The sequence below is a fragment of the Rhea americana genome, unplaced genomic scaffold, assembly GCF_003343005.1.
Source record: "Rhea americana isolate MKP2758 unplaced genomic scaffold, rheAme1 scaffold_71, whole genome shotgun sequence".
Taxonomy (NCBI): domain Eukaryota; kingdom Metazoa; phylum Chordata; class Aves; order Rheiformes; family Rheidae; genus Rhea; species Rhea americana.
The window spans coordinates 2,999,289-3,012,488 of NW_028186879.1; the positions used below are offsets into that span (position 1 = coordinate 2,999,289).

Here is a 13,200-nt window from a genome sequence, read left to right on the forward strand (position 1 = left end):
GTAAGAAGAGAATAGGCTGGAGGGACTGCGTATGCTTGCTACTTAGCTGTGCTTAAAAATACTTTAAAAATCACTGAAGAAACAGTGAATGCTTAACGAACAATTTGTTCCATAAACAGAAAAYGTAATGAAGCTTAAGTGCATGCAGATTTGTGCCTTTTGTCTTCAAACCTCCATATCGGTGCAATAAGCCTTGTTTTCTCCATGACCTTTAAAAAATTTCCTAGGAAAAGACAATACATCCTAGTTCTAGCTAACCTGAAGCCATGTGTGTTCTGACCCACCAGATGCAAAGCACAGGCCAAGAGAATGTATGAGGATAGAATTTCTCTTCACTTTTCCTTTAACGAGGGCACTACCTCACAGGAAACATTCACTAAATTGAAAAAAATGAGATATCGTGAAGACCTCTACACTTTATTAGATCAAGCTGAAAATTAGCTGGAAAGTCAAAAAAAGGCATTAGTAATGTGGCGGTAAACAAACAAAAACTAGAATTTTAGCTTAATTAACTAGAAAATGAGCTTAATTTATTCATAAAATCCTATTAAATAATTAATAATTAATAATTTTTTTGGAAATTAAAAGGTAGATACATTTAACRGGGTAAGCTTTTAAAAAGCTTTTAAAAACAGTTTTAAAACACAATCTGTACTTCAGTTTTACCTATTTCCTTCCTCTTAACATTTTCAATTGTAACAGTCAGTTCAGAGATCATCATCTTACACATGAAGATTCTTTCTTTTTTCCACATGTGCAAAGCTTCACACCTACCTAAACTGCATTTCACGTGCCATTTTCCCTTCCAGTCATTCAGTCTTGAAATGTCTTTCAAGCTGAGTCAAAAAAGATGRGTGGCAGCAACTTGTAATAAGGCTGCATAAGCAAACTGCAGTGGATAGGCACTGGAGGCTTCCTCCAGTGGTGCACAGATGCAACCATCTGCTGACCTAGAAGTTTCACTGTTTGCTGCAGGATCTGATTCAGGATGTTGCAGAGCGACTGTGGAGGATCACCTAGCCATTGCATAATTATCTTGCCCTATTACTTGTTGTTCATCATGTGGTCAGCAGTGAGTTTGCTGATGATCCCAAGCTGGGAGGAATGGCTGACACACCTGAGGGCTGTGCTGCCTTTCAAAGAGACCTGGACAGGCTGGAGAGCTGGGCAGAGAGGAACCTTGTGAGGTTCAACAAGGGCAAGTGCAGAGTCCGGCACATAGGGAGAAATAACCCTAGGCACAAGTACCTGCTGGGGGCTGACCTGCTGGAGAGCAGCTCTGCAGAGAAGGACCTGGGAGTGCTGGTGGATGACAAGTTGACCATGAGCCAGCAATGTGCCCTTGTGGCCAAGAAGGCCAATGGTCTCCTGGGCTGCATTGGGAAGAGTGTTGCCAGCAGGTCGAGGAAGGTGATCCTGCCCCTCTACTCAGCCCTGCTGAGGCCTCATCTCCAGTACTGTGTCCAGTTCTGGGCTCCCCAGGACAAGAGAGACATGGAGCTACTGGAGAGAGTCCAGCATAGAGCTACAAGGATGATCAGAGAGCTGGAGCACCTGCCCTATGAGGAACGGCTGCGAGAGCTGGGCCTCTTCAGCCTGGGGAAGAGAAGACTGAGGGGGGATCTTATCAATGTGTACCAGTACCTGAAGGGAGGGTGTCAAGGGGATGGGGASAAACTCTTTTCAGTTGTCCCACGTGACAGGACAAGAGGCAATGGGCAGAAATTGAAGTACAGGAAGTTCCGCCTGACTGTGAGGGGGAATTTCTTCCCTGTGAGAGTGAAGGAGCCCTGGCACAGGTTGCCCAGAGAGGTTGTGGAGTCTCCTTCTCTGGAGATCTTCAAGGCCTGCCTGGATGCAACCCTGTTTAACATGCTCTAGGTGACCCTGCTGAGCAGGGAGGTTGGACCAGATGATCTCCAGAGGTCCCTTCCAACCTTACCGATTCTATGATTCTATGATATTCCTAGGGGTCACTTCAAGTATGTGAAAAGTGACTATGGAGCTCYGAGGACCAGAGACCTTCTCCTGTGGCTGAAGGGCATAAAGACCAGGTAGTGTTCTCCTCAATCCTTCCAGTGAGAGAGAAAGCTCATGTAGGAGTGGACACATCTTGCCTGCCAACATCTAATTGCATAGCTGGTGTCACAGCCAGAGCTTTGGCTTTTATGAGCACAGGATCCTCTTCTGGGAGAGAGAATTACTCAGAAGAGATGTGATCCATCTGATGAAGTGGAGAAAAGAGGACCTTTTCCAAAAGGTTTGTTAACTTAGGGAGTAAAACTCACTAGGTACATCGGGAAGGGTTGCTACAACCTTAAGAGTAGTGAACATGTGGCAGGCAGCAATGAGGTGTCTGTAATTAGCATGATGTTTCTCCCTTGCAGTACAGTAATCTTAAGAAAAGTAATATATAGTATCTTTAAAAAAGTAACATGATGCTTTACAACATAGCAAAGTTACACTTTGCAAACAAGATCTGGTAGTTTGTACATGAAATCATCTTCACTGAAGCTCAGAGTGACAAACAAAATTTCATTTCTAAAAGATTATATGCAAATGAGAATTGTTTTTGTGGCCTTCAATCAGAAAAATCAAATCTTGGTAGGCATAAATATTATCAAAACTTGCTGGTCATCTATCATCCTTTTTCCGGTTATTTACATATTGGGGGAAGTGACAGCCACACCAGAATCACAAAGCTAACTCAGTGGTCAGTGCTGGCAGGAAGCATCAGTCTTGGCTGATGCTGAACATATGGAAAGGTCTGAAATTCTTTACAAACATGAAGAAAGTGGAAGCAATCCCTCTGATGGAGATAAATTATGAAAGAATATCTGCTATCACCACCTTGTGTAGATTTCTGCTAGACAAAACTATACTTTTAAATAGTTGTATCTTTTTCTTTTCTAGGTGTGTGATAGTGGATCTTTTCCACGCTGATAGCAACGATCACTTGGAAGTGGTGCATCCTGTAGAAATACTGTAGCCTAATCCAAGTCATGCTTTTCTTGGAGGAGAGCTTTCTGCAAAAGTCCTTTAACATTATCCTCAGTGTTGTTCTTGGGAAAAGTATTTCCTGTCCTTAATGCTGTGAAGAAGTACTCTACATCTGAGAGCAAAGACAAACAGCTCTATTTAAATACATATATAAACATGCATTGGTATAACTTTTCTCTTTTTCCTGTACTTGCTGTTACTTTTATGAAAATGTTACCTCTGGGAAAGATGCTGTTATCTCTTTAGAGGCTTTCTAGTAGTTCGTTCAGTAAATCAGTAACAATTACAAAACTAATACTGATAACTTTCTTCTGTACATTCCTATATTGGAAAAGCAGTGCACAGAGACTTGCTGAATGATTTCACATAACAAATGGAGCTATAGTGATATTTTGTGAAGTTTATTTTGAATAGTGAAGTGAAAATAAATTGAAGAAACAAGGAATGGAACTTGATGCAGAAACTTGAAATRAAAATTAATCTTGATGTCTTTCCTTCTTAAATCAAGTGGTTTATAACAGATTTATGCTTTAACAAATGTGAAGGAATTATTTGACCTTGCAGCTAGAAAGTCTTAATTATGAAAATTTCAAAAGAATACATGCAACTAAGCTKAAGAATTGAAAATTCTCTCCTTGCTTAGTGAAGGAAAGTGAAACACAGTATTTTCCTAAGTATACTGTGTCTCATTACATATTTTGCACCTCTAACCTTTTYTGATGAATTTTTATTGCCAATGACCACAAACTGATGAGCTTCTATTGCACTGCAGCCCTGGTCATAACAGCTTTAGTACTGTTTTATTTATACAAGAGAAAAAAAAGATTAATTTAAAATCTGTATTAGACACACAAGGAAATCATCAAAAGCCGTGTACTGCAGAAGCCTTTTTTGGTGATGTTGACTTTAAACATTTAGGCAGCAACTGACTCTATGTTTCTTCAGTAACTATAACAAAGTAATAATGGAATAAAAACAGAAGATGAAGTACATAATAAAACATACCAATAATACTTTTGATGTGTATGCCACTCTTTGGATTAAAACAAGCAGCAAGGAACTAAAAGATTTAAAGTATAGAGCTGATCTTTCAATTAGCTTAGATCTTATTAATAAATGAAGCATAAAAAAACAGAAATGCATGTTAAATATGTATGCATTCCAAAGTAAACCAAGAAAAAAACCTCACGTATTATATAATATATATATTCCTTGTATCTCAAAGTAGGTTTTTTTACAGAAAATATTTATCCAAAATGGAAATAAACAATTATTACTAAAATTCTTAATTCTCAACTGAAGTTGATTGACATCAATCAAATATTGCTATCTGAAAAGGAAGATTTGGTTTTGATATATTTCTTTATTTTAAAGCTCCTACTTCAGGAAACTCAAAAACAACTCCTGTTAGGATTAAAGAACAAGCACATTACATTGTACCCAAAATGTCTTGTGCTGCTAAAATCATTCCTTGGGTGTACTTGGGGAAAGACATTTCTACAGCACATCTATAATTTTTCCTGTTTCTCAAATTAGGCAGCTTCTTTACTAATGATCTGCAGACAACAGTGCTTGACATGTCAATCAGTTTTGTACTCTGAGATTTTTCTCTTTGTTAGTACCAAAAAGCAAACCAAAAGATAAAAAGACAATATAGCATTTTAACAGGAAAGTCTTAACAGCAATATCACTATGACGTTCGCTACCTATGGGTCCACTCCAATGCTGTTTAAAGTTTTGACCATAAACAATAGGCAACAGCGTAGCTCCAGAGCTCTGAGACTTGTAACTGTAGTCTGTGAAAAATGAGCTACCACTGTTAAGATCTACCTCCACCTATCTCTGCCTAAACTCTTCCTTGCAGATTTGAAGAAAACTGCAGGTCCTGCTGAAGGTAGCATGACCCTTGCAAAGCCTTCATTTGGAAAATCAAGTTCCACAGAAGCATAAATATGAGGTCTGATCTGTTTGTTAAATAAGCTCCATTGCAAATCATAGGCAGGGAGAAAAGCATTTATATTTTGAATAAAACCCTATGATTTTTACATCTACAATACATCATCATTTCATTAATTTCAGAACAGTGGTGGTAACTTCCCTTTAAGCATTTCTCCAAGAGAGAAAGAATGACAAATTAGGCTTTCTTAAGCTCAGATAAACTGCTCTCAAATTCTGGGAAAGTCTATGCAGGTTTCTAAGGATCTTTTTAGCACAAAACGAAGAAAAATGATGCCAGACTTTAAATTTCTGCAGTTTCACCTAGTCCAGATTTGTAGATGATTTGTGCTGTTCTTGGGAATCTGGGCACCTAAATTCTGCCTAAATTTTCTGCTGATACTGGATGCAATTCACCTGAGATTTCAAATAATCTACCACAATGTTGAAATATATTTCAAGTTGTGAAAATTATTTCATACATTTTCTCATTTCTTTTTAGCTGTGAATTAGCAAAATATGAAACCAGACACACAAAAAAGGAAAAGTCTCCATAGAATATTTTTAGTACAGAGAAGCATCGTGGACTTTAGACAAAAAAGAAAAGATAAGATGACTTCTAACCCTTTTTAGCTGCTCAAACCAAATTTATACTTGCACTGACTTACAAACATGAATGCAGGCTTATTTTTAGTGCATCATAGGTGCATAAGTAAAGCTGAACTTCATATAGCTGGTAAATGAAATACTGTGAGTAGAGCTTTGGGGATAAGAGAAAAAGGTTAAGTAGTGGGTACACTCTGAAACACAGGCATGGAGATTGTAACATAGTGAAAGAAAGTGTAATGGGAATGCTGAAGAGCCACAAAGAGAAGGAAAGGTAGTAAAAGTTGGAATCTTGTGATAAGGCAAAGCAAGAGAGAAAAATTCAGCTTTCTGCTACCTTTGCTTTCCTTGTTTTGTGATATAATCATTTATATGTTTCACTGACTAAATAACTCAAAATCAAAGATTATTGAAGTTTCTGAATTCTGCTTCTGAATTTCCTCATGAGTTAAAATGGTATTTTGCTAGAAAACTGAGGATTTCTGACACAACCAGCAAGACAGTAATTTTAATGTTCTCAATTTAAACAGCATTGTAGGTGTTTTCAATATGTTAAAGGGGTATGGCTTTATCATCCATAAGAGTGACTAAAACATATTAGCAAAGTTAACAAAACAGATCACAAGCTGTGAATCACAGCACTATCAGTTCAATCAATGTTTAACTAAAAGCAAAATAAAAGATATTAAAGTAAACGAAAAAATATCCAAGTACTTTTCACAGATCGTGAGAAGTTTTTACCAACATGAAATGTTTTGCAATAACTTCATGGAAGAAGAAATATGCTATTTCATAGTGCAGTTCTATGTTTAAACAAGGTAACAGTTTTCAGAAGCTTTACTCCTCAGTACTTTGATTAAGAGGAAAGTACCTACTGGAACACAGTAAAACTAAAAGTAGAATGTTACAGGCAGGGCAAGATTTGTAGGAAAAAGTAATGTGTTTTATCATACCAAACGGTACGACTGAAAAARGTAAAGAAGATTTTAGCACATAAGCCCTTTTTCAGGTTTTATATTTGAGCATTTGAGACCAGAAAAATAGTCAAAATAGAAAATAGCCTGAAAAATAATAGTAGCACAAAAAGCTTAGGACTATCTCCTGCCCCGGTCTTTCTGTCATCATACATAAAACTTGGCTCTATCTACATAAAACTCTGCACTCCGTCCATCCATACTACATAAAAMTTGGCTCTGGGTCTCCTCTGAGTCAGCTTTCACCTCTTTAGCCTCAAAATGCATTTTTGTGTGCAATACATGCTAGAAGCCTTGAGCCATTATATGAAGGTACAAAGCTTCCTGCAACACTCTTTGAAAAATACAGAGGGAACAAAACCTTATGCAGTCTCATCCATGCTGATTTGTGGGAGCGTTCACAGTACTCTCTCTCCTTCTCGCTCACTGTCTGCATTCAGACCAAATCCAAATTCTTCCTCCTCCACTTCTGAAATCTGTCCGATCATTTTCTTATCCCTACTGCAAAAACTTTCATTCAGGCAAGCAGTTACTACAGCTATTTCTATCAATTTCCCAAATATCCTCCTGTGATTTTTAAGTCCACAGAGAAAGCTGATATTCAAATAATCCTCTCTGTTAACTTTCTGGCTTTGAACTCTGAATCTGTCCACTTCCATCCCTATACTTCCAAATAAAACTCAAACCTGACATTACAATTATTTCTTGCTGTTTTGTACTTATTTTTCTCCTTTATTTTCTTGTTTTCTTCATCTTCTCTGGTCACGCACCCAAGAGACCTGAAGCATCTGTTTATGCTACAGACTATCTCAGTGCTTCCTTATGTATCATCTGATGCATACAACAACTAGCTTACAGGCAGCAGTATATAGCACTCATGCAGTCTGCAAACAGATTTTGAATGACATAGCAAGCCAAGAGACAAAAATGGTGGTATTTGAGAAAGATATCAAAACTGAAGAAGGATCTTTCAGCTCCTGGCTTTAATTAAATTCTGAACTCAGAGGGATTTGGGAGCTACTGCTTTGCTCAGAGGAAAGATATGGCTAGGTGGGTTCTTCTATCATGATGAATCTGGGAAAGAAAAAAAATCAAAATAGCATGCCATCCTTCAAACATTGCTGAGCTCTCCTCTAATTCATTTGTGCCACTCTCTAGAAAATCTAAAATATGTTAATGTAATAGCAATAATGGAAATAACAAGAGTTGGACAATGAAAATATTTTAAATATCCTGAAAAGTTTTTACAATTATTGTAACAAATAAAAAGAGCACTGAGGGTCATAAGTGGAAAAAATAAGGAAGTAAAAAGACAAGCATTTTTGAGCTGATTAATTAACAATTATTTTAATGAATTAATAATGGGGATGACTAAGAATCCCTGAAGCAATTAAGCAATAAAGTGTTATTAAGTTGAAAAAAATAGGAAACTAAACATAAGCAATTAATTACAAGTGAATTGATAAGAATTAGTTCAACAGAGGATCTTTGAACAATTCAACATTTAGTTCAACATGGAATGTTTGAAAAGGGAAATCCCTTCAGTAATGATTACCATGATAATGAAATCAATGTCCAGTAAACCAGTTGTCAGTTAAAGGAACACTGTTACCTCAATTATCTTTTAATAGCTTYATTTCCTAAAATTGTTATTCTCATATTTTTTTTAAGTGCTTACCCTTATACATTGCAAAAGGAAAATGCTTAAAAGAAATTGTGAAACACAATTACAAACACAATTGTGAAATTGTGTAATATTTTCAAATAAATAGAGCCAACACAAAGGAAAAATATCTAAATATCTTTTTGTAGATGTAACAATCTAAAAACTGATCTCATTTTCAGTAAATATAACATTTTTTTTTATCCCTAAAAGGGGAATGACTAATAAAACCCAAAACGGTCAAAGGACCCAAAAGATAATGTTACAGTACTGCTAGCTACCAATCTCCAATGACATGTTACATTTGGTAAACTGTGACCACCTCTTTGCACTGAAAGTAAAGATAAAATATGAGATACAGTAAGCTGGGTCAGCTAGGAAGACAATCAGACGAAAAATACCACCAGGTAAAAAATAATAATAGAAAARGGAATATTTAGGAAAATCCTTCTAAACAAATTCTGAGAAAATTTAGGCTGTAATGGACCTTTGGAGATTATCTAATACAGTTCAAAGCTGAGYTGGAATGGACCTTTGGATATAGCCTGCTGGCTACACCGTTCCTAACGCAGGCCAGCAGCACATGTTTAGGGTCCACTGCCATTACAGCACACCGCTGACTCAGGTTCATTACAGAGCATGTATTTTTTTTAAGAACCTTTTAAACCTAATTGCTCTCAGCTATCTGAAAAGTCTGTATGACACGTTCTTTATTTTCCTACTACTGACACATACTTTTACCTCCTTTCACTCAACACTAAAGAAAGTGGATGCAGTAGGACTTTGCAGATAAGTTCTCATTAGCTATCTCYAACACAGGCTGCAAGCTTCTCAGAGCAGCTCTTGGAAAATGGAAGTTGAACCTTCTTGATACCTTAGCTTGAAACAGAGGCTGATGTTCTCTACACAGCTAATCTTTTCTCAGAGCCAGTAGCATCCAGAACTAACAACCCYGTGATGGAAAAAGTCTGCACGGGAAAAAGCGAAGGCCAAGAAGAGGTACTAAAACTCCTTTCCATCCTGAGAGCACTGATCAAACAGCAAATACACACAGGACATTACTACAAGATGAATATACAACACAAATATATCATTATTTAAAATATGTATATGTGATTCTTACAGACAGCCTTCATGGCATACATATGTGCACACCTACACATAAAATGTTACGTCTTAGTGACCAGCGTATGCTTTATAGCTAACATCAGTATCATCCAACATTTATCACATATCACCTTCCTTTCTTAAAAAAATATTGAAGTACGTTAGTTTATATTCTTCTTTACATTCTTATGCAGAGGTACTTCATCCACCATAGAAACAGAATCAGCCACAGCATAAAATGCAGCAGCCATTTAACAGCTTTTGACAGATATACAGAAAAGTTTAATGAGAAGACTAAGCCAGGTTCCTAAAGTTACAGATGAAGTAAGTACTGAGAATATAGTTACCAGAGCTCAAAACTTGGCCAGGATATTGAATTGATCTGTTACTAAAACTGCAATGATGCTTTTAGCCTGGTTTAATAAAGAAACAAGATTTATGTGGTCAAGCTCTATATAAGTGTACTGTCTATCTCCTATTTCTCTCTCTCTTTTCTACAATAAATAGTTTTTGAGTGTCTTGGACAATTTGAAACAAATTCAATAGAAAAGTAGAGGTCTCAAGAAGATTACATTCCTAAAAACTTTATAAAAATGAGAGAGAACAGAAAAAAAGAAACCCCTTYAGTGTCTCCACTGAGAGACTGCAACTGGCAAGAGGACTGTCACCCCTTGTTAGATATCAGAAAATCTATTTAAGAGAAAGACCTTGTAAATGTCTATATCACGGAAAACATCACTGCTCGTTAAACTTCTAAAGAATCAACTTTGAGAAATAAATCTACAGGAAATCCAGCGTAGTTAATTGCAAGTCATGAAAATAATTAATAACTATAAGAGATTAGGATTTAGGATTTAGGATTTATATCTCATGATGCAAAAGACATTATTTTTCACAGGAAGGAATAAATCTCACAAAGCTATTCAAGAAAAAATGTGTATGCCCTGACAATTTTTTGGTGCTTTCTGATAATGGCTTGAGTTTGTATGAAATAATTTATCCATTTCTTCTTCTGAATTGTTCCTCCAAAACTCTTTTCCCRTAACTTAAAAAGTACATTTTTTCAYAACAATCCTCAGCTTTAATYATAGCTACACATATCTGTATAGGGTGAATACTGTAACTTCATATTGTTATTGAAGCCTTCTGAAAAAAACCCTAAAATATAGCCTACTTTTAACTACTCAGTTTGTGACTGGGAAAAAGTTGCATATTACTAGCTTAGACAAAAAGGTTTATAACAAAGATCTCTTAAGACAGTGCAGATGCACCACAACCTTTTGTCTTCCTCAGTTGAGAGAGTCTTTTAAATATTTTCTGCTCATACTGGGCTTAATTTAGAATCTTTCGCTTTTAATTTAACTCCACGAAGTGGTTCCTTCCACTGCAGTGGTATCCTAGAATCATCCATTCTTCACTATGTAATCAAAAGAGGTCTCTCTGTAAAAGAAGCCTAAGAAAGTGTTTTTTGACCAATCACATTCCTATACTTTGCTGAAGTCCTGTTTTAGGAATTTATGTGCTCCTTCTGATGCATGAATAACTATTCGCTGCTAACACTTAGCGGAAAGATRCCAAGAATATTTCTCTAAAACATTTGATAATGAGTAGCCCACTGATATCCAGTTATTTAGTAATTTTCTCTGTCAGTGAAATCATCCAAGAGAAAATATATTTGGATTCAGGGAGACTAAAAGCTTCTAGAAGAAGTTCTGTATACACATAGTTAGGCACTCCTTATTAATTCAGATAAGCTTCCAAGAAGTTAGAAACGATTTTGAAAACAGTTGCTCAGACAGAAGTTTAGTATCACACTGTCTAGGAAAAAAGGAGAAGTGTTCAGCAAAAGCAAGGAATCCATTCCTGACTAAATCAAACTTTCAGTATGTGATTAAAAAAAAACTAAGAAAAATTTACAGCTACAAATATCAGAATCTTACTGCTGCAAATGATATATTTATATAAGAAAGTATAGAAATGTCTCCMCATAATCATCTGATAGTGGACAAAATTTAAGAATTTCTAAAAGCTAGCATCTTAATATAAGCGCAAGTCTATACTATGCAACTTAATAATGCATTTAATCATAAAAATAAGCATATTGAAATTATCAGAGATTAAAGTTACAATTACATATACAAAATCAAGATTTAAATTTGAATCTGGATAAAAAGGCATATAAATAACAACATGATCCTTAAACAAGGACAGAATCAGCTGAAACGTTATACAGACAATCAGACGGAAGAAAAGCTGAATACACTCCAAATACTTAATAAAGAGCAAAGTTAAAGCAACAATCATTGATGTATAAATGTTGTAATATACATGTAAAAAATAATTAAAATAATTGTTACTTACCTTAGAGATCTGAAACAATGTAGACTTCTGAAATAACTACAAGCAGTCTCTTCCCAAGAGAGAACAGTCTAACTTTTCCACTACTTTCAAATCTGGAGTGGAAGATATTTTAGGCCTGGCCAAATATCACTGGAAGAAAATTTGTTCACATGTTTGGCCATGTCTTACATTCCATCCTCTTGCTTTGGCATACAGACACAGCTAATTTTAACCTGTGACATAAGTGACTTATTCTACTGCTAAAATTCTTGTGCACTGACTCCACGAATGAACTGAACCACTAAGAGATACAGCCAACCCATAATGCTTATGGAAAGAGTCCAACCAGTTACATTTGAGATTGTAAAATCCCAAGYGCTCTATTAAAATCTGAGAATACGCAGCACCTCAAAAGATTTGAATCCATATACTACTAATATAATTAGCTGCTAACAGCAAACAAAGTTAAATTAGAAATAAGGAACTCCTTTATTTTCTCCATCCATATGTAATATGTAATATCCAACAAAAGTTAGTCATTTTTATAATAAATTGTAATTGTAATTGTAACTGTTTTATTCTAACTAAAATCTATGCTAGATACTAAATACAGTTTCTTTAAAAACGAAAATACATATAATTTAAATTATATAAATTTCATACAATGGTTATACTAACTATATTAACTACATTAACTATAAGCTCTTCCCAAAATTTGTTACCCCTGATATTTAAGAAAAATGTATATAAACACCAAGAGCTTTAAAAAAATGCATAATGAAGTTGCATATATTATATATTTAGAGATGACGATATAGAAACTATGAGCCATTTTCTTCAGAATTCCAGCCCTGCATTGCTTACACTAGACTGACTATACAAATACTGTTCCATGGACTTATTGTTCAACTCACAATACTTTAGATAAAATCTGTGCTGGTAGCTGCTTACAATTTAAAGAACATTAAAACATACATTTGCAAGATTTAGACAAAATTAAAAGTTCTGTTAGCAAGTGCTATGTGAAGTATTGTACTCATTATCCACATGTTCAGACAATTTTATTTCTCAAAGCATAGTGCTTCCTTTATTCTAACCAGGGACTCACACGGTTAAGTGTGCTTTAGAAGATGAACCTGCTATCAGACATTCAACAGCTGCGGATCATAAATTTAGGACTGACACAAATCCACCTGATCACAGAGTTACAAGATACTTTTTTCCTTTTATGAATTCTGTAGCCATCAATCCTTTATCAGACTCTGTTTATATATACAAATGGAGTAGTTCATTTCTACATAAAAGAACTAATTCATAGATATTTGACAAAAATGACAAATATTTTGAATAAAAAATAAATAAAATTTCCTTAAACAGCTTTTATATTTAAACTCTTGGATTTATGAAAGATAAACTGTGATGTAAGTATTTATGTATTGTATTACATCAATTCTTTTTTCTTTAATTGAAATTTGTTGTTAAGTATCAGACAAAGAAACCTGTAAGCGTTACAGTTTTAAGGGCTTAGTACAGTCACTATTTACATGAYTGAGTGCTCAGGTCCAGCAATTTCCC

At 35.4% G+C, this 13,200-nt stretch overlaps 1 protein-coding gene across 3 annotated transcripts in view; it reads right to left on the reverse strand.

Annotated features, from left to right (window-relative positions):
- The window catches only part of SGCG (sarcoglycan gamma), a 139,511-nt gene that overhangs the window by 86,921 nt on the left and 39,390 nt on the right, over nucleotides 1-13,200 (reverse strand). For 2 of the 3 annotated variants that reach the window (XM_085321806.1, XM_085321807.1), the window contains exon 3: nucleotides 11,647-11,775. The exons of the other annotated variant lie outside the window; for it this stretch is intronic. The gene's annotated coding sequence lies outside the window, so the exon portion shown is untranslated. The remainder of the gene's footprint in view (nucleotides 1-11,646; nucleotides 11,776-13,200) is intronic. 3 annotated transcript variants of the gene reach the window in all.